The sequence below is a fragment of the Galeopterus variegatus genome, unplaced genomic scaffold (assembly GCF_000696425.1).
Source record: "Galeopterus variegatus unplaced genomic scaffold, G_variegatus-3.0.2 Scaffold746, whole genome shotgun sequence".
Taxonomy (NCBI): Eukaryota; Metazoa; Chordata; class Mammalia; order Dermoptera; family Cynocephalidae; genus Galeopterus; species Galeopterus variegatus.
Window position 1 is genome coordinate 172715 of NW_007726857.1, and position 27139 is coordinate 199853.

Here is a 27139-nt window from a genome sequence, read left to right on the forward strand (position 1 = left end):
AAATTATGATATTCAAATTCAGATTTTTAGCCATGTTCATTGCTGCTGTTTTTTAAGCTTTCACTTAATAAGCTTACATTTGTTATGAATCTGTCAATGTTGCTCTTGACATAACCTTTTGGCACCCCAGGAGTAAAATTTCTTCACATAAAATTGTACTCTCTAATGAGGAACTAAATATATTAAGCGGACTTATATACTTGTAGGTAGCTATATTTTTTTGCAGTAGAAATTGTTAATCATTAAGAATGTCTATGGGGAGTCAATTCCTGGATGAAGTGTTTAGTAACAGGTGTGGAAAAGAAGGCAGGATTTGGACTTCTGAGTCTTCAGACTAAAGTACTCCTTTCCTTTGATTTCTTCTAAATGCCTTAAGGCCAATGAAGTAAATGCAGGAATAGGGTGAAGTAAATCTGCAGAATTTCATTTTCAGATCCAGGGATTTTAGCTGGTCTTGACTGAGCATTAGTTGTTTGTCTTGTTAGTCTTCTTGTACAGTATTCTGGGGTTTTTTTATTAGAGCCATAACATTGATTTAGGAAAAAGAATCTTTTTTAGTTGGAAGTGTCATGTTAGAAGAGTCTTTTTAAAGGTTTTGAAAGTTTCTTCAGCTTATAAAGTCAACATCGTTTTTCTAAATTCACCACTGTGTTCTTCCAAAATAGCCATTTTTGTTTCTCTGTACTGGTAAGGCACTTGACCCTCAGTCTCGGAGAACTTTATCTGATCTACTTTTCATTTTGCCATCAAGACCCTATATAGAGTGACTACTGCTTTTGCTTGCCTCCCTAATAAGGAAAATTATAATAAAATAAAGTATAATACAATAAAAAGTGATAACTTTACTCTCCTCAATCATTCATTCAGATGAAGCTGGGGAATACTTATTTGCATATCTTTAAGTTCTAAGGAGAAAGCTTCAAGAGTAGTCTGTAAAGAATGCCATTTATATGGCTTTATTCTTTCTTTGAAGTACTAATGGCTGATAGTAGAATTTTCAGTTAAAGAAGATTAAAAAAGATATGTCTTAATTGTAAAGACAGTGTTTAATGGCTATTTTCAAATTCAGGACTTTATAAGTGAGGTTTTATATCACATTTAAAATCCACATTTCTTTACTAAATTGACTGATTTGTAACCATTTTAATATTCATATAAGATAATTTTGTGTGTGGGTTTTTTTTTTTTTTTCACATGTGGTAGTGGAAAGTTGTCTTTGGGAGTGAGGAAGTAGATTCATGATGCTTTTGAAAATCCTTGACAAATATAACATTTTATGAGCTTTTTGAGTATTTTTGTGCTTGGATGATTTGCAGCTTCATTAAAGAGATCCCAGCAGTTTTTGCACTTAACACAGTGAACTCTTTTTCAGTTCCTATTCTCATGCATCCTTTTATTTTATCTTACACTGCTTAGAATTGTTTATTGAGGGTGAATATTGGTGATATATTTTAAAATGAATAGCACTGATACAAATTAAAACCTGAAATTTCACAATAGCTAAGATTTGATATTTGAACTCACAAGTAAAATTAAATAAATTTAAATTAAATAGTTGAAACCTGTTCTTGGAGTGTGATGACCAGTAATTATTTCATTCACTGTTACTTGACATACTCAGAGTTTTTGTTGTTCATTGAGAAACTTCAAAAGTGAAGAACTTTTTAGTATGAAACATAAAATTCTCACAATGTATATTAAGCCTTTTTGTTTAATCATGGTCCAGCTATTTATTTTCATCTACATAGTTGTTCCTTTGTAATATGCTCTTATGGGAAGCAGAACATTATGGGGCCATAATAGAAAGTTACATTTAGCTAAGCAGCAGATCATAATTTGTAGGGTTTGCATCAGTAAGGCCACAAATAATTGTAACACACACTGCTTATTATTATTTAGAAAAATAAAAGTATTCCTCTTTCCTTTGTGTTCATGTTTTCTTTGCAAGTTAAGTAATAAATGTTTAACTTGAATATATCAGAATGCGGGTATTTGCCTTTTAGTTCATGATAACTATAGCTATCATTGACTTGGCTAAATATTTATTAGCTCTCACAAAAATTGCCCCTTAAGAACTAAGAATTTTTCAGGGAGCTGTCTCAGGTTTGCTCAAGAATAGGCCATTAGGTTCTTCAATTCCAGTTTTTTCTTTTCTTTCTTTCCTTCTCTTCACCACCCCCCACGTTTTTTTCAACAGCTGCCTCAGATGCTGATGACCTTAGTGAGATTTGCCCTGCCTGTCATCTCAGCTCTGCTGATCACAGATATTGTTACTTCTGTAGCCTTAGGAAGTGGGGGTCACTGCTCTCCCTATTTCCAGCTTAGTTTCAGAAGTGGTACCGATTCTTACTTCAATTCTCCAAAGAACAGTAGAGATCAGACTCTCATGGTTCAGACTTTACTAAAAGTTCAAGGGTAAAGCGGGGAAAAAAATAGTGCATAGTAATTTACAAATTACTATGTTGTTAAAGAAATCTCAGAACTCAGGGTCTTCTAGCTTACCTGTTTTCAAATAGCTGGGCCACTTTACTCTATACCAAGTGGAGTACTTGAGTACCTCTGGGTTTGGCCCAAATTTGAGAGGTCCATGACTGGAGTTTTTAATTTCTCTTTATATCAAAATGATTCATAGTATTAATGTCAACAATCCAGAGCATCACCCTCCATTTAATCTTATAACTATGTAACCATAACTGCTTGCATGCACAATCACAGGTTGTGGTCCTGTCCTGTTATTCCAGTACATAACCCAACCCAGTATAATCTGGATTGTTTATCCTTGATAAAATAACTTGCCTGGTTCAATTTCTTTCCATAGCCTCTTAATTAATGTAAAGTGATGTTTATGGTCTTAACTCCAGATCTCTTGCAACAACTGCTCAAACATGCAATAATTTGCAGTCATAGGGCATTCTGCAGAAGTAACAACTCACCATCACATTGCAACACATTTACTGCAACTCATTTAAAACATACACCCAACTTCCTTAAACACTGAGACCAGTCACTTCCCTTCTGAAATATCTGCACCAGTTTATTCCACTGCTTTTAGGTCTTCTACAAAAAATAATGGACAATTGCTTGTTTTATATTTACTTAACTCAAGTAATAAAGTCTGTACCCCTAGGTATGGAAAATTGTATGTAAGATTTAAATTAAAATTTAATACCTACTCTTTACTAAGGCATCTCATCACAAATCATTTATAAGCTGAATATGAATGATGTTTCCAGAAATATATAATATATTCTCTGAAAGTATGCAGGGATTTTAAAAATCAGTATTTTTGACTACTAAAGAAATTTGAGGTTTATATTTTGAGAAATATTTTGGTTTAAATTAGTATGGAAATTTTAGAAATGACGTTAATTTTAACTAAGCTTTATTTGTCTAGCTATCAAAATAATTAGGGGAGTGTATCCAAAATTTTAGCATTGTTGTATCATTTATCATATTGTGCAGTGGAAGAAATCTTGGAAGAATTGTGTACTTTCCTTAAAATATCTGCCCGAATGGTGAAACTGCATTATATTGAGGAGGAGGAGTAGAAAATAAAATTGGAAAAAATGAGTATATGTGAATTGACAAAGATATTGTTCATGCTTCTTTTCCTTTCCTTCTTTCCTACCCTCCTCCTTTTCTTTCTTCATCTAGTTCAAATTATTCTTCTCTCTTAATTCTCTCTATTTTTTTCCCTGTATTTTACTAATGGCTTTACTTAATCTTTCTGTAATAACGTACTTAAATGCTCTTAATGTCCAAAAACCTGTATGTATGAGATGGTTGTTTACAGGTTGCTGGGTATGGTTTCTGGCAATGAAAGATAAACTAATCTAGAGAGAAAGAGAAAGAAAGAAATGTGACCTTGGCTTTATTTAGTATTGTGCTATAACCAACCGGTATTTCACACATGAAAAGACTGTATCGGTAGATACTAATTAAAACAGAAGGTTGTAACACCTGGAAAAATTGGATCAATCTCTTTTTTAAAAAATAAATTATAGATTTATCTTACTAAGTAAAATTACAAAATATTTGTTGACAAATGGGAGAGTGGATGTATATGGTTTTAGTTTTCATCTCTGGGCTACTGCTCTGAGTATGTAATATTTCTTGTAATTTGTTTGTGATGGCTAGAAATTCTGCAGTAATTTTCTTGATCTTAAATTTGAGGAAATATGTTTTCTAAAATGTTTCTCTCAATATTTTTTTTTCAGTTCCTCAACTGTGGACATAGGTTGTGTCACCTCTCTCCCCCTGGGTGACAGAGATGCAAAAAATTACTCAAAGCCCATTTCTTCTGAGCAGTGAGAAGCCCTGAAATGGTTAATTTCCAGGAACCTTCAAGAGAGAGGCATTCCTCTTTGGAAAATTAACACCAAATTGGGGTTCTTTCTCAGTATTTATTCTCCAGTCCAGAAAGTTACAGAAAAGGAACATAGGTGGAGTTATGGTTAAGTACAGTTTAAGAACAGAAGCTGGTAACATCAGTGAAATGACAAAGTGACATTCCATAATGCAAATAAAAAAATTAAGTTGGTCTACCAGTGAAAGCTTGTTCTTAGCAAATATTTTCTTTCTCTACAGCAATTTCCTTAGTATATTTACATAACAGTCAAGTAACTTTCTTAACATATCAATCAATAGGTTAACCTGTGCCAATGACAACTGTCCTTGAGCCAGCAATTTTGCTGTGTTATAATTCTTTATCTACAACAGAGACTTTAGCCCAGGGAAATTTTCCTGTCTTTGCAAGCTTAACATTTCTATGTAATTTAAAAATGTTAGGCTAATCCTGAAACTACAGGGCTTTGAAGGGTAGGCACATTTGCTCTATTAATGTTAGTGCTCTCTACAGGTTGTGGATGAATCCATTGGCCTGATCTTCATGTATTTAAATTTTCATTTACCAGCATTGTCCCATAGTCACACTTTGCAAATTCCAAGTCAATGTATTGCTCAGCACTGTTCTGTGACCCTTGGGAAACTTTTTGCTCCAGGGGCAGTGAATCAGGACAGTCATTTCTTTATGCAGACAAAGGAAAACTTGTGTTTTCTAACTTCACTTTTAACCTATTGCTTTAGTTAGGAGTTTAAAGGAACCCAGTTTTGAACCTGGGATTATGCTAGAAATTGTAGATTTTGTGAAATGCTGTATCTTTTCAGTGCTCTCCTTACATTCCAGTGACCTGGAATTTATTTAATACAGTACCAAGTATGAATAAAGAGGAGGCTAGTTTCTCTTAGGAATATATATTTTTAAAAAATCTCTTACTTGACATCTTTGACTTAGGCTTCTAGTTTACCTTTTCTTTTTCCTATTCTTTTCCTTTAACTCATGCAAAGGAAAACTACAGAACAGTGTTTAATGGCTCAGAATCCTCTAAAAAATAAAATTAGATCTTAAATATATTAAAATACTTTGATTTATTCTGCTTTAAAGTTAATTCTCTTTGTGGTCACCTGTTTTAAAGTATTTTGGCATGGGGATGTAGTATATTTACAAAAATATAACTATTTGAAATGTGATTTATTTTTTTGGCTCAATTATTTGAACCCATAGAATATTTTACATAGACTGCAATGCCAAACTTATGTCATCCTCAGAAAACAGTGAAGTTTGTTTTTTGATTTTAAAGTATGGAGTCACTTGCTTAATGTTTTTTTCAACAATTAAGATTTTCACCTGGTAATGAAAGCCAGCTGCCATTAGCAATGAAATTTTAAAAGAATGATTGTTTTTCGCAGTCATACTTCTTTGGGAGAAAAATTAAAATTTTTTTTCTAGAATATTTCAGAGCATTTGAGGTAGTGACAGAAGTCATTCCATGAGAAGATAAATTCAATTAGACTTTAAGATGGTATCTATGTAATTCAGGCAAATTGGTGAAATATATATAATTACCCAGTAATTGGGAGACTGTGCAAATAGTTCAGTATAATAACTCAGTTTGACATGATTTTTTTCCCTCTTTTGTATATCCAGATAAACCTTGTGGATGATTGTAAACTTGTATATAAATTTATCACTTTTGTTGATTTTTTTTAAAAGCAATACGTTTGTTTAGAGGTCCTAACTTGAATGACATAAGAAAGGAGAAACAACAACAACAAAACCTCAGTACAGACAGACAGACAGACACACACACACACACACACACACACACAATTTCTATATATATAATGTCGGGAATAATATTTCTTGAAAAATTGCTAAAACAGTTTTCATTAGATGATAGTATTTATACATATTTCCTTTTTTCATATTTTGTTATTTTCTAATTTTTGCTAAACAGAACATCCATATTCTTTACTAATTATAAAGGGCAATGCCTCTCTCACTTTATAAGAAAAATAGTGACCAGGTTTCACTGACTCCATGTTTAATGATTCAACATCACCAAAAAATAAGGGATTCTCTGTAGAGGAGATTTTCAGTATGTAGAAGAGACCATCCTTACTTTTTACCACACCAAGGTATAAATAGTCCAAGTGAAGAATGTTTAAAGTTATTGTCATATCATAGTCTACCGTACTATAGAAGTTGCACTTTGAAGACCGTTTTACCTCTTGAATGCCTTAGGATTTTAATAGTAGACAACTGATAATGCAGTCTCATTCTATGCTGTGGTCTTGCCTCCTAGACTATAAATATGTTGGATGATGTTGTTAGAGGTGATATACCCTGTTCCAACATATTGATATTTCCATTTTAATGCACTATACCTGTCTAGTGAGTATAAATTTAATGCATTCTTAAAATGTTAAAAAAAATTGCTTGAACAGAAAAAAAACGTCTACTCTAAGGGATAAGAACCCATTTCAATTACTATTTCTTTCTGTATTGTTGGAAAGGAATTGTTTGGATAAATGTTACTCTTTTATGTACATTATCTAAACTGTAAATAAATTCTGTTTAGGAACTTTCTGTGTGGCAATCAGGGAATGGAAATGTAAAGTCTTTAAAAGTCTAATAAGAAGGAGAAAAAGCGACTCTCACAGAGTTTTGTAAAAGTCCCAGGATCAATGCTATTGGCTCCAACTGGCTTCATTTGGAAAATATACCTATCCTAATCCATCTGTAGTGCCACAAGGATGGCAGTTACTAGTTGGCCTAACTCAGTTAAGGCTGATGCCTGGATGGCCGTGAGGCCAATTTCCCCTTGCTAGGAAATTTGGAGTGCTATTTGGAAAAAGTGCTAGAGCAGCAAGTAACAAATATTCATAGAGCTCATGGACATTGAGACTATGGGTGGAGCCTTAGCATAAGTTTTTATGCTTTTGAACATTGACATTCACTCTCTCCCCCTGATTTTTAGAATCTTTTTATCCTTAATACTTTGCCCATCCAGTGTACCGGGAAAAGTGGATTAAAACACTATAACTGGAGTAGAATGTAATATAATTCTCTTGGACCTCCTTCTAACCTGGGGCTGTTTGGAGAGGGGCGTTTTTGCAGTTCTGTACCATCTATCATGTGAAAAATTGCTAGGAGAAAACCTTGTTCTATGCTTTCTACCTGCAGTGTCTCTCCCCTCAGCAAAGAACATCTCTTACTTTCTCCCCCAAATATTTTTTTTTCATCAAATAAATACTTCTGGTTGAATCACGTAGGATGCGTTTGTCTATACCTAACAGAAGACAAAGCTATGGTGGATTGAATAAATATTTTTCTGAAGTCGACATAGCAAACTCCCCTTACATATCATTAGCTAGAACTAAGTCACAGAATAATTCCTAGCTATAAGATAGGCTGGTAAATGCACATGGGGCTTTTCATTCCCAATAGTAGGGGCTGTGTCAGATAGAATGTTTTGAAAATAGTTGGGTGGCCATTGTCTCCCGCAATTGCTGAGAGCAAATATGAAACAGCCACTTTTGTTCTGTGTAGAAGCATGTAAGAGGTTGGTCTCATGTTTAGAACTTTGCATTACAATCCACTATTTCTGGTTTAATTCTTATACTTTTCCAGTAGTTGTAAATTTTTAGGACAGTGCCATTTTAATCGGATATATCATGTAATAGAACTAGTTACGCTAACCTTGTTATCCTGGGGTGCTTCTTCAACCAAGGTACTAATAGTGAAAACAGGATGGGTCGAAACAAATTAATAATGCAAAAATTAAAGTAAAATGATGCATGCATAAGTATACATGAATATATACTCATCAAATATCAGAAACTTAGGTATATTTGCGTACTATAATGCAATATGGAGGTATACATTTCTGTGATGTAGCACAGCTGAGGAATTCTAGTACTTTAAAAAGGCTTATCATATTTTCCTTTCATTTCCTCATATCCACACTTTTATCCTTTCATAGGTTCAAACAGGGTACTACTGACTATATCTTTCTGTTCAAATTATGTATTCAGTGTAGGCTATTTGTAAAAAATGCTTTAGATGAATTTTCACCCATAGAAAATATTAGCTTCTTCTCAGAGAAAAGTTAACTTATTATGTTTCATACTATCTTTTTCTCTTTCTCACTTTACGTCTGGTTAATAAGATACTTATAATTGTACCAGACTTAAATAATTATGACATAAATAATTTTGTTTCACTGGTCACTTCCAGCATTACAACACTGTTAATATACTGCATAGTAGATTATAGGGACATATATTATGGCAATAATTATCTTTATGGCATAGTCATAATTTATAATATAGTAAGGCTCCCATTTAGAGTTAAGTTCTGACATAATAGGTTTTTTTCCTCTTATGACACCAGAATTAGGAATTCTGAATTAGTTTTTTTCTAGACAAATCTTTGGATTTGATGTATCAATGATTTTCTAAATGATTATGTTATCTTTGTGCAGGTTGGGTAAGTTTATAAAAAAAGAATCAAGGCAAATTTAGTGATTCTGGTGAGGAGAAGTAACTGGGCACTGAGGGCAGAATGTCTAGGCTGGTGACCCAGCCCACCACTTATTAGCTGTATGATGCTGGATCATTTATTTACCTCTTTGTTCTTTGGGTCACTTTTCTATAAAATGACTGTCATAAAGATTAAATGCAATTGTCCATGTAAACTCTTAGTATAGTGTTTAAAATATAAGCACTCATTAACTGTTAGCACGTGTCATTATCAATTGATTTCTAAACTTTGTGGAAGAGATACTTAAAATTATATTTTGAAAAATGGAAAACAAATAAACAGAACATACCTCCCCCACCAGAAAGAAGTATTGTCAGTCTTCATGTATCCATTAAATATTAGGTCAAATTTACAAAAAGTTTTGAACACTCATTAGGCTCCATGATTATGTTTGGAACATCAAATTAAATTATTACTACCATATTTCTTGAACATATCCATACTAATTAGCCACAACTTTTATAATCTTTATGAAATTTATGTGAGACTAATTTAGAGTTGGTGACCTCTTTGACTTGGCATTCATATATTATCAGAATATTCAGTTAGTTGGATTAATAAAATTAAAATAGTTAATTATGAAATTCAGGATTCTAATGATATGATGTTGTATAATTAAAATTTTAATGTATCGGCTTATATTTTATCTTTCTCTCTCCCTATCTCTTTTTGTCTAAACAGACATACACACAATATGGTAAGGAATATAAGGACTACATTTAAGTTATTTTAGTTCTCAAAGGTGATTTTATATACAATGAGTTAGGCCCTGACCACATTGACCATTGATTAATTTTGTGTTTCTCCAGTTGTAAATCTATAGCACATTAGTTTTTAGTTTCTTACATTATACAAGGGGACTTCAAAAAGTTTGTGAAAAAATGGACTTAAAAGTTAAAAATGAAATTACAAACTTTATTTCTCAATATAAGCTCCATCAATTTCAAGACGCTTTGTAAGCAATGATACCATCCATTTAGTCAATCCCCAAAGACAGTTGTAAATTTATAGCACATTATTTTTTAGTTTCTTACATTATACAAGGGGACTTCAAAAAGTTTGTGAAAAAATGGACTTAAAAGTTAAAAATGAAATTGCAAACTTTATTTCTCAATATAAGCTCCATCAAGTTCAAGACACTTTGTAAGCAATGATACCGACCATTTAGGCAACCCCCAAAGACCTGAGGGTTCTGGAAATTTAACAATGCCAATGCAGTTCTTTTCACATTATTAACTGAAAATAAATGGGTGCCCTTGAAAGATTTTTTAAGATTAGGAAACAAAAAGAAGTCAGAAGGAGCCAATTCAGGACTGTAAAGTGGAGGGCTAATGATTTCCTATGAAAACTCTCTCAAAATTGCCTTTGTTTGATGAGAGGAATGAGCATGAGCATTGTTATGGTGGAGAAAGTCTCTGGTAATGCTTTCCCAGGCATTTTTTCTGCTAAAGCTTTGGCTAACTTTCATCAAACATTCTCATAATAAGCAGATGTGAATGTGCTTTGGCCCTCCAGAATGTCAACAAGCAAAATGCCTTGAGCATCTCCCAAAACTGTTGCCATGTCCTTTGCTATTGACTAGCTTGCTTTATCTTTGACTGGACCACTTCCACCTCTTGGTAGCCATAGCTTTGATTGTGCTTTGTGTTCAGAATCATACTGGTAAAGCCATGTTTCATCTCCTTTTATAATTCTTCCAAGAAATGTATTAGTATCTTGAGCCCACTTGTTTAAACTTTCTGTTGAAATCTCTGCTCTTGTCTGCAGCTGATCCGGGTGCAACAGTTTTGGCACCCATCCAGCAGAGAATTTGCTCAATTGTAGTTTTTCAGTCAGAATTATGTAAGCTAAACTACTTGAGGTATCTATGGTGTTGGCTGTTGTTTCTGCTGTTGATCATTTGTCCTTTACAAATTGGGTGGGAATTAAATAATTTTTCCCTCTCAGATTGATATGGATGGTCTGTCACCATGGTCATGTCATCTTCTTTTTTTTTTGACCAGTAAGGGGATCGCAACCCTTGGCACGGTGTGGTCTGCACCACGCTCAGCCATTGAGCGCACTGGCCATCCCTATATAGGATCCGAACCCGCAGCCTCAGCGCTACCAATGCCACAGTCACCTGAGTGAGCCATGGAGCCAGCCCCTCATGTCATCTTTTAACATGGTCTCATCTCTTCTTAAAAGGAGTTGTTTGTAAACTTTTGATTTCTTTGGGGTATTGTCACCATAAACTTTTTGTAAAGCATCATTGACTTCAGCATTCTTCCATCAAGCTTCACCATAAATTTGGTGTTTGTTCTTTAATTTCAGCAGAAATCATGTTGTTCTGATAGGGGCTGTTTTCAAACTGATGTTTTATCCTTCTTAGTGCCTCAAACTAGATCCTGTTCAGACACATAACTTAGAATAATCTTATTATAGTGCAAAAAATTTTTAAAATCCATGCAAATTTTTTTCATAATACTCATTTTACATGAACTTTTAATAGACCCCTCATATTTCTAAATATAATGTAATATATTATAAATGCAAAATATTATAAATGAATGAGCTTAAAAAAATGTGAATGCTTGATGTCTGGCCTGTTAGCTGAGTTGATTAGACCATGGTGCTGAGAACACCAAGAGTTCAATCCCTATATTGGCCAGCAGAAAAAAAAAAAAAAAAAAAAAAAAAAAAAAAAAAAAAAAAAACTAACAAAAAAAACCACAAAGTGAATGCTTGATTTTTTTTTTTTTTGAAAATGACAGAATTTCTTTTTTTATTTTATTTTTTCAGGATAATTATTATAATCAACATTATACAGTATAGTATTTTTTATTTTAATTTTTTTTGTGGCCCTTTACCAATTTCCTACAGATGCTTGATTTCTTGAAAATGGATTGCTGCCTTTCCTTTAAGTCACTTATGTTCACTAGTAAAAATACTAACCTTGACTGAAAGAGAAAGTTAGAAATTGATGAAAGAAAGATTATTGCTCATTCTGTTATTGTTCCTTATAGTTAGCAGCTTTGCTATATTTATTTTGAATTTCAAAGTCCTAATGTGATATTGTGAAATACATATTTGGTCTTGGTCCCAGTCTCCTGGCATACAACTCCTAAAATCCTTAGAGTCTCCAATGTGGCATCTTTTTGTATGCTAATGAGTTGATTGATGGATAGCCACCTGTAGGTAGCTGCAGGATGGCAGCTGGTCACTGAAAAGACCAAGGCAGGATTAGAGGGGTGGGGCTAAAAGTCTCCCCCCCACCAACCTCTGGGGAGGGGAGAGGGACTGAAGGTTGAGTCGATCACCAACTGCTAATCATTTAGTCAATCACGCCTATGTAATGAAGCCTCCAAAAATACTCAAAAGGACAGAGTTCAGAGTTTCCAGATAGCTGAACACATGGAGGTTCCTGGAGCATGGCACACCCTGGAGGGCATGGAAGCTCTGTGCCCCTTCCCATATGCCTTGCCCTCTGCATCTCTATCCTTTGTAATATCTTTTATAACAAACTGGGAAACGTGTTTCCCTGAGTTCCATGAGCTGCTGTATCAAACTAATCAAATCTGAGGAGTGGTTTGTGGGAACCAAAGCTGGTTGGTCAGAAGTTCCAGAGGCCTGGACTTGCAACTGGTAACTGAAGTGGGGTCAGCCTTGGGGACTGAGCCCTCAACCTGTGGGATCTGATGCTATCTCCAGGTAGACAGTGTAAGAATAGATTTGAATTAGAGGACACCCAGCTGGTGTCTGCTGCAGAATTGCTTGCTTTCTTGCTTACTTGGTGTGTGGGGAGAAACTCTCATGCATTTGGTCATAGAAGTCTTTTGTGTTGATAGTTGCTGAAGAACAATATAGGAAAAACACTTTGTTTCTATATGCACACCTAAGATTTTACCTGGGTCAATACACATTAGTGTATATGTATTAAATGTATATATTATGTGTGTGTATGTATATATTTGAGTAAATGAACAAATGATTTAATACAGAGGCCAAACAACTCCACATGGAAAGATGTTTATTTGCCCTTATACCATTTTTAGTACATAAAAAATGACTACTGTTAACACAGGATGATAAAATGGAGACATTCTATATAATAAGAATAGTATAATGACCATTTTTATATTTAGGAGAAGATTTTGTTTCTATTACTGTAATCTGCATTCTTTAGGCTAGGTCTTTACATCTTATGATATGATATTTTTTTCTGGTTGATCACTGCTTTTTTGTATTGAAAGTATCAATTTCAAGCAGTGATTTAAAAGAAAAGTCATGGCATTTTTAATCATCATTAAAAGGAAGGAGCAAACACTGCAGATATTAGAAGAGAACAAATGAGATGGAAATGGTATTTCTTTAGTGTCTGTTGGCTGGTGTAAAGTCTGTAAGGTCAAAAGTATATGAGTATAGCCAGAATTAATCATTTCTTTTCACGATTAATACTGAAGTCAGCATAAACCTCTATAAACAGAGCGGGTATAACTCATAGAGGGCCTAAAATCACTTTATAATTAGAACTACTTTAAGCCTTACTGAAACATACTCATATTTTATTATGGCTGAAATATAAAATATTCTGGGAAAGAAAGTAAATTTAATTTTGTTTATTTACTTCAATGAGAAAGGGTTCTAAAAGGACAAAAGGGAATATAATAACAAAACAATCTCTGGGAGTTTTCAGGCTATAGTTATAAGACTAGTAATGTTTACAGTTTATATGACAGATACTGATACTGTCTGAGAATCAGATTAATGTTCAGCCAGATAACAAGCTTGCACATGTATGTAATTATCTTTTGTTTACACAGAAACATGGTTGTGTGTGTATGTGTAACTGTGTATTCATAATTTGGACATTTTTTTTAACCTGCCAATTTTAAGACTGCATGCAACACAGTCCATTCATTACAAGGTATGCATTCAATGCATGGCAGTATGGGAGTGAGTAACACAAATGGCAGAGAGTTTGCCTAGGGGCTTTGTCAAAACCACAGTTAGACCTGGAGTCAAAGAGAGAAAACCCTGAAAGCTCTGAGGAAGCTTGAAGCAGGAAATAGTCTAGTTTACAAAGGTGGAAGAGACCTTAGATGTTTTTATGTTGTCTCTGATGCCTATTCTCAAAATGCTCCCCTTTCTCCAGGTTGCACTACTGGGAGGACAAGCAGAACTTTCTTGACCAACAAACCAAGAATCATTTTAACAAAAGGTGTACCTGAGTGGCTTGACTGTATCTTCTGACCTGTAATTTCCTAAAATCATCTGTTAAATTTGAGGACCCAAAGGAACAGTAAGGAGGGATTTCACAGACGGCTATTCAGGTTAATCGGTGTCTTTGCTTCTGCTGTTTCAGTCCCACCTATAGCTAGTTATCAAACGCTGAATGCTTGCCTGAGCAGAGCAGGAATGAGCAGGAAACAGTGTACGTGAACTGCTGAGACACACTGGGTAGCAGCTGGAAGTTTTGTGAAGTGGAAGATACCACACTCAAGCTCAAGTGCTGGTTGTATTGAGGGCAAGGAAGAGTGCAGGTACCAGAGAGTGGAGGGCGTAATTGAATCCCCCTTCCTTTTCATTATTTTAAACCATCATTACCATAGCATGGTGATGAGGACCTGCATAAAATATGATTTTGGCTATGTTCATATTAAATATGATCATTACGTAAAGCTTTCTTGATTTCACCTGCAAACCCTGTGATTTAAAAGAAGTTGCTCAGAATTCTAAAATGGATTTATTTTTACATCTTCACAAGGATGTTAAACTGTACCATTTCCTATAAATGGAAATATATAACTGAGGTACTCAGAATTCAGACTGAGGGCCTATTTTAGTTGGCATGATATACAAAATTGTGCTGAATATAATATTAGTAAATGCCTTAACCTGTGTGTTCCACATCACAACTACATTTGTTAATCAGAAATTAATAGAATCAAATGACAGTGTTCTAGTTAATTCTACATTTGTTGATAATACCTAGAAGAAAGTGACCAAATAGAAGTATATTCCCAAATATTTGATTACTAATTTTTTGATAAGCTAGTTACAAATCTGTTAATAAGAATACATATCCAGTGAGCAGTAAGCATTGATTAAGGGTCAACCAGTGTGGGATTAATTTTAAATCCTACCTCTGACCTTCCTAGTTGTGTTACCTAGAGCAAGTGACTAACTCTCTCTGCCAGTTCCTCCACTTCATAGATGTGAAAAGCTCTCTCTCTCTTGTGGTTTTTAGGAATAAAATAAGTACTGAATTTAAGAGCTTTGCACAGTGACTGGAACATACTGTAATTTATTCATTCCAAGACCTACATTATACAGATGATCCCAGACTGAGGATGGTTCAAATTGCCATTTCTCGTATTTATGATGGCATGAAAGTGATAGGTTCAGTAGAAACCATACTTTGAACTTTGAATTGTGAGCTTTTCCCATGCTAACGATGTGTGGTATGATACTTTCTTGTGATGGCAGGGAGCTGAAACTCTCCGACAGCCAGGTGATCAGAAAGAAGGGTAAACAATTGATACATTCTTCAGGCCCAGTGTGCTTTTAGCTGTGTATGTTAATAGCAAGCCCATCCCCATAGGACATTTCTGTTTTTTATTTTCAGTACAGTATTCAATAGATTACATGAGATTCAACAGTTTATTACAAAATGGGCTTTGTGTTAAATTATTCTGCCTAGTTGTAGGCAAATGTAAGTGTTCTGAGCACATCTAAGGTAGGTTAGGCTAAGCTATGATGTTGGGTAGCTTAGGTGTATTTAAGCGCATTTTCAACCTACAATATTTTCAACTTACCATGGGTTTATTGGAAAGTAACCCCCTGGTAAGTCAAGGAGCATCTGTATTCACATTTTAACATATCTGAATGTTGGGAAAATAAAATAATTTACTAAGGCCCCCTCCTCTTGGGTCCAGTTGGGGGTGGTGCAGTGCATTCTTTGTAAATAAGTTGCGTATGGGTGGAGTTAGTGTGCATGGGGGGCACCATGGCTTGGCTGGCATTGACTGCCTTGGGTGTCCACCCTGCGTGGCTATGCTCTTGAACCTATGGCTCCAAGGACCTTTTTGCCAGTTACCTAGCTCATAGACCTGCATGTGAGGGGTCTGGGGACCCAGCCTGGCATATGAAAGGTTTGTGACCCATTCTGAAGTACAGGCTTGAGGGGTCTGTGAGTTCCAGACCCAGCCCAAACTTGACAATTGGCCCAATTGGCAGGATTATGGGCAGGTAAAACAGCTCAACACTGAAATTGGAGACATCATGGTAATCAGTTTAACTGGCAACATACTATTTTCCTTAATGGTATATAAAATAATGTTCTGTCTTATAATCAATGGCATCTTATATTTGAGATATAGTTCATAAAATGGTGCATAAAATAATTTTCTGTTCTTTAATTAGAGGTGTCTTAATAATATCTGATGAATATCTGTTAGTTCCTTTCCCTTTTCTGTGGAATTATTTTTTGGCCTTGTCAGCCATTGTTTAATTCTAATGGCTCGCTCAATCTAGGCTCCTTTTTGTAGTTTTTGAATTGTTATATATGTATATGTTGATATATATAGTAGCCCCCATTATCCATGCGTTTGATTTCTGCAGTTTCAGCTACCTAGTATCAACAACTGTCTGAAAATATTAAATGGAAAATTCCAGAAATAAGCAATTCGTAAGTTTTAAATTGCAGGCTGTTCTGAGAAGTGTGATGAAATCTCACATTGTCTCGTTCCATCCCACCTGGGATGTGAATCATACCTTCTTCCTTCGTATCCGCGCTGTAGATGCTACCCACTCCTTAGTCACCTGCTAGCTGTCTCCATTATCAGATAGATTGTGGCATTATCGCAGTGCTTGTGTTCAATTAACCCTTACCTTACTGAATAATGTTCTCAAAGCACGAGAGTAGTGATGCCGGCATATTGTTATTACTTTTCTATTTTATTATTAGTTATTGTTGTTAATCTCTTACTGTGCCTAATTTATAAATTAAACTTCATCATTGTTATGTATAGGAAAAAACATAGTATATGTAAGGTTCAGTACTTTCTGTGATTTCAGGCATTAACTCAGGGACATGGAATACATCCCTTGAGGATAAGGGGCAACTACTGTACATATAAAATTAATAAAATATAGACCTAGCAATTATAAAATAAATAGAAAAGTACTGAACTTTTTGTAACTGAACAAGTTAATAATTGTATCATTAAATCTGTTTACACAGCTCTCCAAATTTCCTATGAAAGAATTGATCTCTACATAATTCATAGGGGTTTTAAAAAAGTAAGATCATGGTATAGCATTGATAGCTCAACCTTTTTGCATATATCACAAGTTTTTAAATATACATTTCTATGGTTTCTCATGTAAGGTAAATTGATTTTGATGGCTGTATATTAAGGATGTGCATAATTTGTATGTATAGTACAAAAAGGATATTTTGAAATAGATGCTATTTAATTTTTCTGATAAGAAACAAAAGCAAAGCTAGCTTAATAACACAGTTTTTTCTGTTGCTGTGGCAAATGTGTGATGAGAGAGACTCATGTCAGACTCTAGCGATGAAAAATCAGAACCAGAACATGACAGGTTGAGAGTCACAGGAAATGAAATGGAAGGTAGAGTGACTCTTTACTCAGAACAAATCTCTCAGGTTAACTGAAAGTCTGGGGCTGGGAACAAAGACAAATTTATTGGCCTTTCATGGTAAATGTCTGCAAACCTATGCAGTAGGGAGTCTTTGATTCCCTGGTGTGCCTTTCAGCAGATTTGTAAATTCAGTAGATATGTAAAATAAAAATCAGCAATTGAGAGTTAGTGCCTTGCCATATATTTTGATAGATAAATTGCTTAAGGATTTAAAATCTATCCACAGTAAGGATGATGGATACTGGATTAGAATTAAGGGATTTATCTGGTCTTCTTTTCCCAGAAAATCAAGATTACTTCTTGTCAAAACATGATGTCTTGAGAAAGTGTAAATAGCAAAAGGCTTTACCTGAAACTTCATTTGGAAATGAAGAATCTCATATTTCCAAAATATATTATCATGATAAGATACGATTTTGTGTAGCTATATTTCTGAAGGTAAGCCACTTTACACAAAGCAAAACATGTTTAATTATGTTTATAAAGTATTACTTTGTGAATGTAGCATTGCTCAAATATATAATTTATATTTTATTCCTTGACTCACTACTTTCAAGTATATCTAGGTAATTAAAAAATACATTACTAACATATATTTGACATATATCACCATCACACTATTGGAAAACTATTGCTATGGTATTTCAAAAGGGTAAGATCACTTTTAAAGCAGTTGAAACTCCTCTTACTCCTTCATAAGAAACTATAAGCAATATAAAAATAATAGGTCAGTGTTGAGCTACGGCTGGGTCTGGAGCTCACAGACCCCTCAAGCCCATTCATAGACCGGGTCACAAACCCCTCATATGCCAAGCTGGGTCCCCAGACTCCTCACACGCATGTCTATGAGCTAGGTAACTGGCAAAAAGGTCCTTGGAGCTGTAGGTTTGAGAGCATGGCTGCGTGGGGTGGATGCCTGAGGCCGTAAATGCAAGCGAAGCAGTGGCACCATCCATGCACACTAACTCCATCCACGCACAACTTATTTACAAAGAATGTGCTGCATCACCCCCAACCGGACCTAAGGTGAGGGGGCCTGATTAAATTATTCTATTTTCCCAGCAATCCACCCCTTCAGGGTCCCTCGCCATACAGTCTACACATTCAGAATCTTCAGTGATGTTCCCTTAGTGAGGATAGATGACCCTTACATTCACATATTACACATTCCATCCCAGTCTGAAAAGTCTTTAGCTTGTTGCAGCACCAACCTCTGAGTCTAAAGGCAGAACTCCTTTCAGCCGTGAACCTGTAAAGAGTCGAAAACAAGCTTATCTACTTCCAAGATACAGTGGGACAGACATTGGGTACACATTCCCATTCCAGAAGGGAAGAATAGAAAGGAAAAACAGTCCCAAACAAATCCAGAACCGAAACAAGGCAAACCTTACGTATACTGGGGCACCTGAACCCTTAAAGCATTGGGCAGCCTTGCTCCTACAGCTCTGCCAAGTGCAGCCCATTGAGCTGCCCTGGTGCCTGCAGCTTTTCCAGGCTGGCACTGCACACTGCCAGCAGCCCCACGGTTCTGGGCTCCTGGTGGCAGTCCAAGCATCCTGGCTCCACTAGACATTTCCTCAGTGGGGGTTCTCTGGGGGGGCTCCAACCCCACATTTCTGCTCCACATTGCTCCGTAGATGATCTCTGTAGTGGCTGCACCCCTGCAGCAGGTCTCCGCCTGAGTCCCCCAGCTTTTTCATACATCTTCCGAAACCTAGGGGGAGGCTGCTATGCCTCCACTGCTCTCACATACTGCTGGTCTGCACACTTAACACAACGTGAACACCACCAATGTTTTTGTATTTTGCTCTTCGGAGGTGCTGAGGCAGGATTGCTCCAGCCAGAGTGGCTGGGATGCAGAGAGTAGTTTGCCGAGGGCAGCAGTGCCCCAGCTCTCTCCTCCAGAGAAATTCAGTTCTCCTAGGCCTCTGTGATGTGAGGGGCACTCTCCCAAACTTCTGAAGCACCCTCAGGGCCTTTTCATTGTCTTGGCTATTAGCATCTAGCTACCCCAGGGATGGCTTACACCAGCTATTCACTCATAGTCTCGGGCAGTTCTGCAGTGTTTGCCCACAGTTCGAACAACTGCATTCACTCAGTCACTCATTTCTCAGATTTATATGGCACCCGGCTGGCCATTGGGTTTAAGTGACATCCTCTGAGCCTTCTCGGGTTTAAGTGACACCTGGCGAGCCATCTGCCTTTGGACAAATGTGACATGAGTTTACTACATCGTCTCCAGAGCACATCACACCATCCACCCCCAGGTCCCATAGTTGCAGCAGCCAGGGGCTCTCCCTGTTTCTGCTGCTTTACTATCTCCCCAAGCCAACCGTTTTGTTCTGGGTAGAAGGGACATAGGTGGTGAATTGGGTCACCTGTAGATCGCCCACCGGTTGTCTATCTGGTCCCATAGGCTGCTCGTGTTTCAATTTCTTGTGCACAACAGGTTGTGCCTGGAGATGCATGATCTCCCCCAACTCACCACTGGGTTGGTCTTCTTCCCTGGTGTGAGAAGTAGGAGTGGCTAGTCAGTGCACGTCTCCTCCAGGATAATCATCCTTGCTTTCAACAACTCTGCTTTCTGCTGCAAATCCCGATCAGTTTGTAGCATAGTGAGCAGCAACCAGGCTTCCGTCAGCAGAAAACTGGTCACCGGGCACCACATGCTCAAGGACAGCCACATTTCCTCCCCCTCCCAAGGGGTTTTTCTGCCATAGTGCCTGGTCTATGCTGCCTTGCAATACAGTGAGCAGCAACCAGATCCCAGTCAACATGAAAGCAGCCACAGGGTACAACATGGTCAGTGTATAGCACATTTATAAAGACATCATTACCCAAGTTGTTATTTGTTTCTTAATAAGAGCAATGAGTCTTTTTTTTTTCTGATATTGTCTGCTGTACTTTTTGATTGCATCAGTAATAGTTTACTTTAAAACTATTCTATTTCCTGGATAAAATTGGTCATTTTGATCTTTTGACTGGCTACATTGAAAACCATTCCTAATAGGTCTGGATCCCAGAAATGTTTTTGGAAAAAAAGGTTCCTTTTTTTGGGTGTGCTTTTCATTGCATTGAATAGACAGCCACCTAGTCAGCTTATGAGTTTGGCCATATGCCTCATATAATATATGCTAAATTGCAGATTTCAGTTGTCATCAGAGGAATGGGGATGTCTATATACACTTGACTCTTGAACAATGCAGGCATTAGGGGTGCTGACCACTCCCCCCGTCCAGTCAAAAATCTGAATGTAACTTTTGACTCCCCCAAAACTTAACTATTTAACTATTAATGTATGCTGTCCCATCCCCCACCCCCAACCCCAGGACGCAGCTGCCCAGCACTGCTTGCCCAGAGCTCCGCTGGAGGGGGTGTATTCATGACACACATTCATGACATACCTAACCCCCCCTATCGAAAAATATCTGCATATAAGTGGACCCACACAATTCAAGTGTTTGCTGTACTTTGAAAAACTGAAATGCTGAAAATTAATTTATAAGTTTTTAATGGTGATGATAAAAATTTGCCTCATTTTAAGTTTTACCTTTAATTGCTCTAAAGCTTTAAGTGAGAGTTCTTACTCCTAACAAAAGATATTTTCTTTTTCTGCTTTTTGTATGAGTCATATTCCACTGATTGAGGGCACCGGGTATCCTGGGGAAAAGGAGGGCTTTTGAATGAGACAGAACTCATTAAATTACCACTTTTTCTTTTCTTTCTTTTTTTTTTTTTTAAACCTTAGTCAGATGACACCATTCTTTCATTCTAGTGTGGGGTATGTTTTAATTATCTCAGGAGATTCTTGTGAGTGTTGAATAAGATACCCTCTGGAATGGTACTTATTACTACAAACACTATTACTACTATAACCACCACCACTACCACCACCACTACTACTGGACAGTGTTAGAGGACTTACCGTTTGCTAGGCTTTTTGTTAGGTATTTTATATACAGAATCTTATATAATCCTCCCAATAGCCATTTTATATGTAAGTAAGTTTATATGTAAGAAGAATCAGTTCCTCAACATTACACAAGTAATACATATTACAGCCAAGGATTTTAGTTTAGTATTTTTTTAAATTATTTAGTTTACTTTTGTTACAAATTAAATAGAGTATATGTTTTAATTATTGAATATTTTAAAATAGTCATTAGTCTATCCATTCAAAAGTTATTTAAATGGATCTTATTTTTATATGCTTTCCCCCCAAAAATGCATGAAAATATCATGAGAATATCATAATATTCAGAGGAATAGCATCAGATTAATTCCATTTATACCATGTTAACCAGCCTGCATTTGTGATCCTTCTATTTGGGTATACAAGCTGCTTGCTGAATTGTGCTGGTAGAGATAACCCTTAATTCCTCTGTATCCTGTTTTTGAATCATTTCATTAAACAAAAGCCTTTGAGTCTTCTTTTGTTGCTTAGAACAAATGGTTAGATTTCAGGAACTGTAGCTACTTTTGTTATTCACAAATTCCAGAGCCTTTCGAAATTTATCATTCACATTCTCTGCTCTGCACACAATCAGTCATTATGTCAGCAGCTGCCCAGGGAGCCTCACTTCAATTCATTAAGCCAAATAATAACCATCAGGACAACCATTTTTACATGAAAAATAATAATAAAATTAAAGCCTTAGATAGCAGAGCTCTTTACTTCTGTAGTTAAAAATTAATTACTTATGTGCAGTAGAAATCCCAATTACATTTTGACAGGTAGAGAAAAGTAATATGTGTGTTGAAAATTAAATTGATTAGATTGATATGTTTTAATAATAGAAAAAGTTATAAAGGGTTCCAATTCCAAATAAATGACTTCAAATGATTTATTAGAGGCTACCATATTAATCAGATGTCAGCCTTTATTTTTGTAGTTTAGTGACTGAGCAAACAAAAATTATAACCATTAGAATAATTTTTAATTGTAACTTGACTTCCCCTTTATCTTTCTCCCTCCCTGCCCCCGTACCCCCACCCCCATCCCCTCCATTATTTTCCCCCTCTTTTCTGTGATGTGCCAGTCCTGGCATTCAATGGCAAATTTCTATTCAGAACATTGAAATAACACTTTGTATATTACAATCACAGCTTAAATATATATATTAATTTATATAGCATTGTAGTGAGACTGTGTCAGGGACACACTTTCATAGAATTCCTTTATGTAATGTCAGGTTCTCATTATTTTAAATGTCTCTACTCGTGTCTTAAATGAAAGTCCATGATTTTGTCAGCGTTCTCTATTAATTTCCTCCTTATTCTAACAGTAAAGGAAATGAGATGTAAATGCTGACTCAGATCATCAATTTACTGGCAATTTGCTTTTAAGTCATGTATGGAATTAGAGGCATCAATCTATGTACAATGTTGCCACCTTCTGCCGGAAACTTTACATCTTTGAAAAGATCTGTCTTACTTTCGGAGTCAGTATCAATTTGAGCAAATGAGGGGCTTTACATGGATTTAAATTCAGTTTTAGTTATATGAAGAAAAGATGCTTATGTATGACAACCTGAGAATTGTTTTCGTTTTCTTTGAGGTATGTGAGGGCTATTGGTAAGGATGTGGGTAACTCTTCTTAAAGATTTATGGTGTACATCTTCTCGATTATTGGCAAAAGCTTAATGACTAACAATTCAGAGTTCATTGGCAAATCCAAAGAAATAGAGATGCTTTCTTAAAAGGTTACCAAGAAAATATAAGTTTTTGTAGTAGAATATGATTGGGCATCCATCCTCCTCCTCCTCCTCCTCATTATTATTTTTTCCTTTCAAGTTTCCACTTATTGTTTTATCATCAAATATTGAAATCTAGTTTATTTTTTAAGTAAGCAGTTAGCAGCATGCCGAAGTGTAGATTTTTTATATTTTTAAGAATATATTTAACTGGGGCCGGCCCGGTGGCGCACTGGATAGTGCGCCGCTTGGGAAGCGCGGTGGCGCTCTCACCCGAGGGTTCGGATCCCACATACAGACCGGTTCCCGCTCACTGGCTGANACTGAGGGTTGCGATCCGTTGCCGGACACGGAAAAAAAAAAGACAAAAAAAAAAAAAAAAAGAATATATTTAACTTATGCTCATTAATAATGGATAATTCTTACGGTTTTCTTATATTTCTTTTTTTGAAATAAAGAACTTAGTTGAAATTTAACAACTTCTTAGAAATATATGTTCACTGAATAACTCATTTTGCTAGTATTTTATCTCCCTCTAATCCCAGGTTATTGGTGTCATGGCCTTCATTCAATACAAATGTGTGTAACAGGTTACTTGGATTTTGCAAATACTTAAAAATCTGCTAAACAACTATACATGCTTAAATGCATAAATCTTCCAAACAAATCTGATACAGGATTAATATGAAACTGAAATGGGCCAGTCTAATGAATGCCAAGCTTAATGTACAATCTATTTTTTGAATAAATCATACAGGAAAATTGCAGAGTGTGTAAATTACATAGCCATCATAAATCAATATCCTTTAGATTGCTCTGCCTTAGATAAGGGGTAGCACTGCAGAGGCCATGACATACTTGAGAGTGAATGAGAGGAAAGCAGTTAAAGTGAGAGAGAAACACCCATTAAAGAAAGGAAATGCTCAGAAAATTATTATAAAAGTTGAGTATACAAATTACATGTCCTTGGGCAGTGGTTATTTTATGCAAAGTACATGGATGAATGAGATGGCTCATGCTGATTTTTACTATGTAACTATTGCAGGACTAAGTTATTTGACCTGTTCTTACCAATTTACCCTAATGCTTGAGAATGCCTTCTTTAAATCCTCGTATAGTTAAAGTGGTTTCTTAATAACAATTTTGAACTTATTGATAAAGCTGCAGATTATGGTTTCTGTTCTAATTTCAGTTTTGCGTAAAAAAAATAATTTTACTGGAAGATACTGGTAAACTATTAAACATATTTCACTATGGGTACATATCCAAAGGGAAGGCAATCACTATGTCAAAAGGATACATGCAGTCCCATATTTATCACAGCACTATTCACAATAGCCAAAATAGAGAATCAACTGAGTGTGCATCAACAGATGATTGGATAACATGTGGTTTATATACAAAATGGAAAACTATGTAGTCATAAAAAAAGAAATCCTGTCCTCTGCAGCAACATGGATGAGCCTGGAGGACATTATATTAAGTGAAATAAGCCAGGCACTCATTCATGAAAGCTAAAATGTTAATCTCACAGAAGTAAGAAAATAACACTGATCACTAGAGGATGGAATTGGTAAGGGTATAAGGAGAGGTTGGCCAAGGATACAAAATTACAGCTAGATAGGAGGATTAAATTCTAGTGTTTTGTAGCACTGTAGTGTGACTACAGTTAACAATTTATTGTATAGTTTCAAATAGCTAGAAGGGAAGATTTTGAAGTTCCCCAGCACAAAGAAACTACAAGTATTTGAGGGGATGGATACGATAATTACCCTGATTTCATCATTGCACATTGTATACATGTACCCAAATATCACATTGTACCCCATAAATACATACAATTATTCTGAGTCAATTAAAATAATTTGAAAGACTTTTTAAAAAAAAAAGTACATGAACAAGCTTCTCTTAGCCAGTTGAAAAAAAAAAAATCACTAGGACCACCAATTTGTTGTAAATACACAGAACTACTACCTTTCAATCCATTTTACATTTGTATTGGCTAAATGAAGAAAAATATTAGCCAGCAATAAGATTGTAGAGTATCACTTAAAAATATATTGTATATACTGGCAAAACAAGTTTTATGAAGAGATGTAAACACTTTTTTAAAAAGCTTTTTCACAGGATCATATTAACTGCCAGGAAGTTTTGTCAAACAGATTTTAAGGGGAAAATCAGGCTATCCTAACTGTCCAAATGTTTTCTCACGTTTCAAACAAGCACCTGCTGAGAGTTCCTGCCAGTAGTAAACCTTTCAGGCAGAATGTGAGCAGCTGCCAATCTTGTGTCAATATTTTAAATACACTTACCACCATCTTATCTGGTGTAAAAAATTTCTCTTTCCCCGTAAAGGGCCAACAGATACCTCTTTTTGATGCTTTGCTTCCTTTTACTCCCCTAGTGGTGAAATAGCCAAATAAGCAATTTTGGTAGAGTAAGACATATTTCCTTGCATATTAGCAGTAAGAACAAATCTTAATTAGTCTGTTGATGAGGACAACTCTGAAATAACAGTAACAACAATAAAAAGAATGAAAAAAATGATCTACGAGTAGTTCAGCAAGTATTTGAGTGATGAATTTATTTAGTGCTTACTGCTAGAGCTTAAACAAACAAACAAACAAACAAAAGCAAATAAAAAGAGTCAGAGCCCAGAATTTGACCTTCAGGAATTTACAAATCAAGATTTGCAAAGGCAATAAATAAATGTCTAGAAATTAGTTTGAAAGTATTTGTTAAACACTGAGAATAATATCTACTTGACACTTCTATAGTATAAAGATAAAATCACATTTCTTGGTCTCAAGGAGTTTTCCTTAAGATAGATGAGACTCAGAAGTGCATGATATTATTGCAGGTGTGAATTGAGAGGGGAAATGGAGCTTGTGCTTGAGGTCAGATTGGATGAATCTTTGTTTCCTAGAGTAGGTCTTGGATTTTATTAAAAGGGTGATGATAGGTAATAACAGGGAGAGAATGATGAAAAAAAGGGTGATAGCAATGTATAAAAGGCTACTAGTTTGAGAGTGAGAATTTGCACAGAGCCAAAGATGGTGAGGCAAGGCTACTAGTTCTTTCCTGGTGTTTTTACCTAAAAAATAGATATTGGGAATTTCTTATTAAAAGTTTAACAGTGTGTAGGACTGAGCTTTATTTAATTCTTAACAGTATTTTGTTTTCTGTCTCATTTTCTTTCTTATTTCTCTGTTTTTCTAAGAGTGAAATTTTTTTTTTTTTATATAAGATTTAATTTTAATCCTGTTATCAGTACCACACTCTCCCAAATGAGCTAACTGGCCAGCCCAAATTTTGTGAAATTTCAATTATTCAGGTTTAAACATTGCTAAAATACCATTATGCATATTAATAATGCTTAAAAAATACAAAATTATAACTCATGATTTATTTTAGGTTATGTGATATAATTACAAAGTAATGCAAATTTTAAAAATCAAACTGCCAGAATTAGTGCAATTAACTCAAACAAGGCAATCTTTTTTAANCAAATATCAAGTCACATGACTATCCAAATTTAGAACTTTTGTTTATGGAATTCACACAGCAGACATTTGCTTTTCAGAAGAGTAGCTTGGATACTAACAACAAAGTGGTTATACTTTCAGAACATTGGAGATAGAATTCCTACTTTGAAAGCCCAGCTTCAGCCAGCCCTTCCTAGCTGTGTAGTCTTGAGGGGAAAGTCACTTCATCTTCCTGTAACAGTTTCCTCATCTGTAAACTGAAAATAATTATCATCTCTCCTGTACAGGTTGTTGTAAAGATTAATGACTTGGTGCATGTTAAGCGCTTAGAATGATATTCTTCATATGGAAAATGTTATCTAAGTGTTGACAGGTATTAAGGTGATAGTGATAAATTTGGATTTATCCAGTCTTTTTTTTTTCTTCAT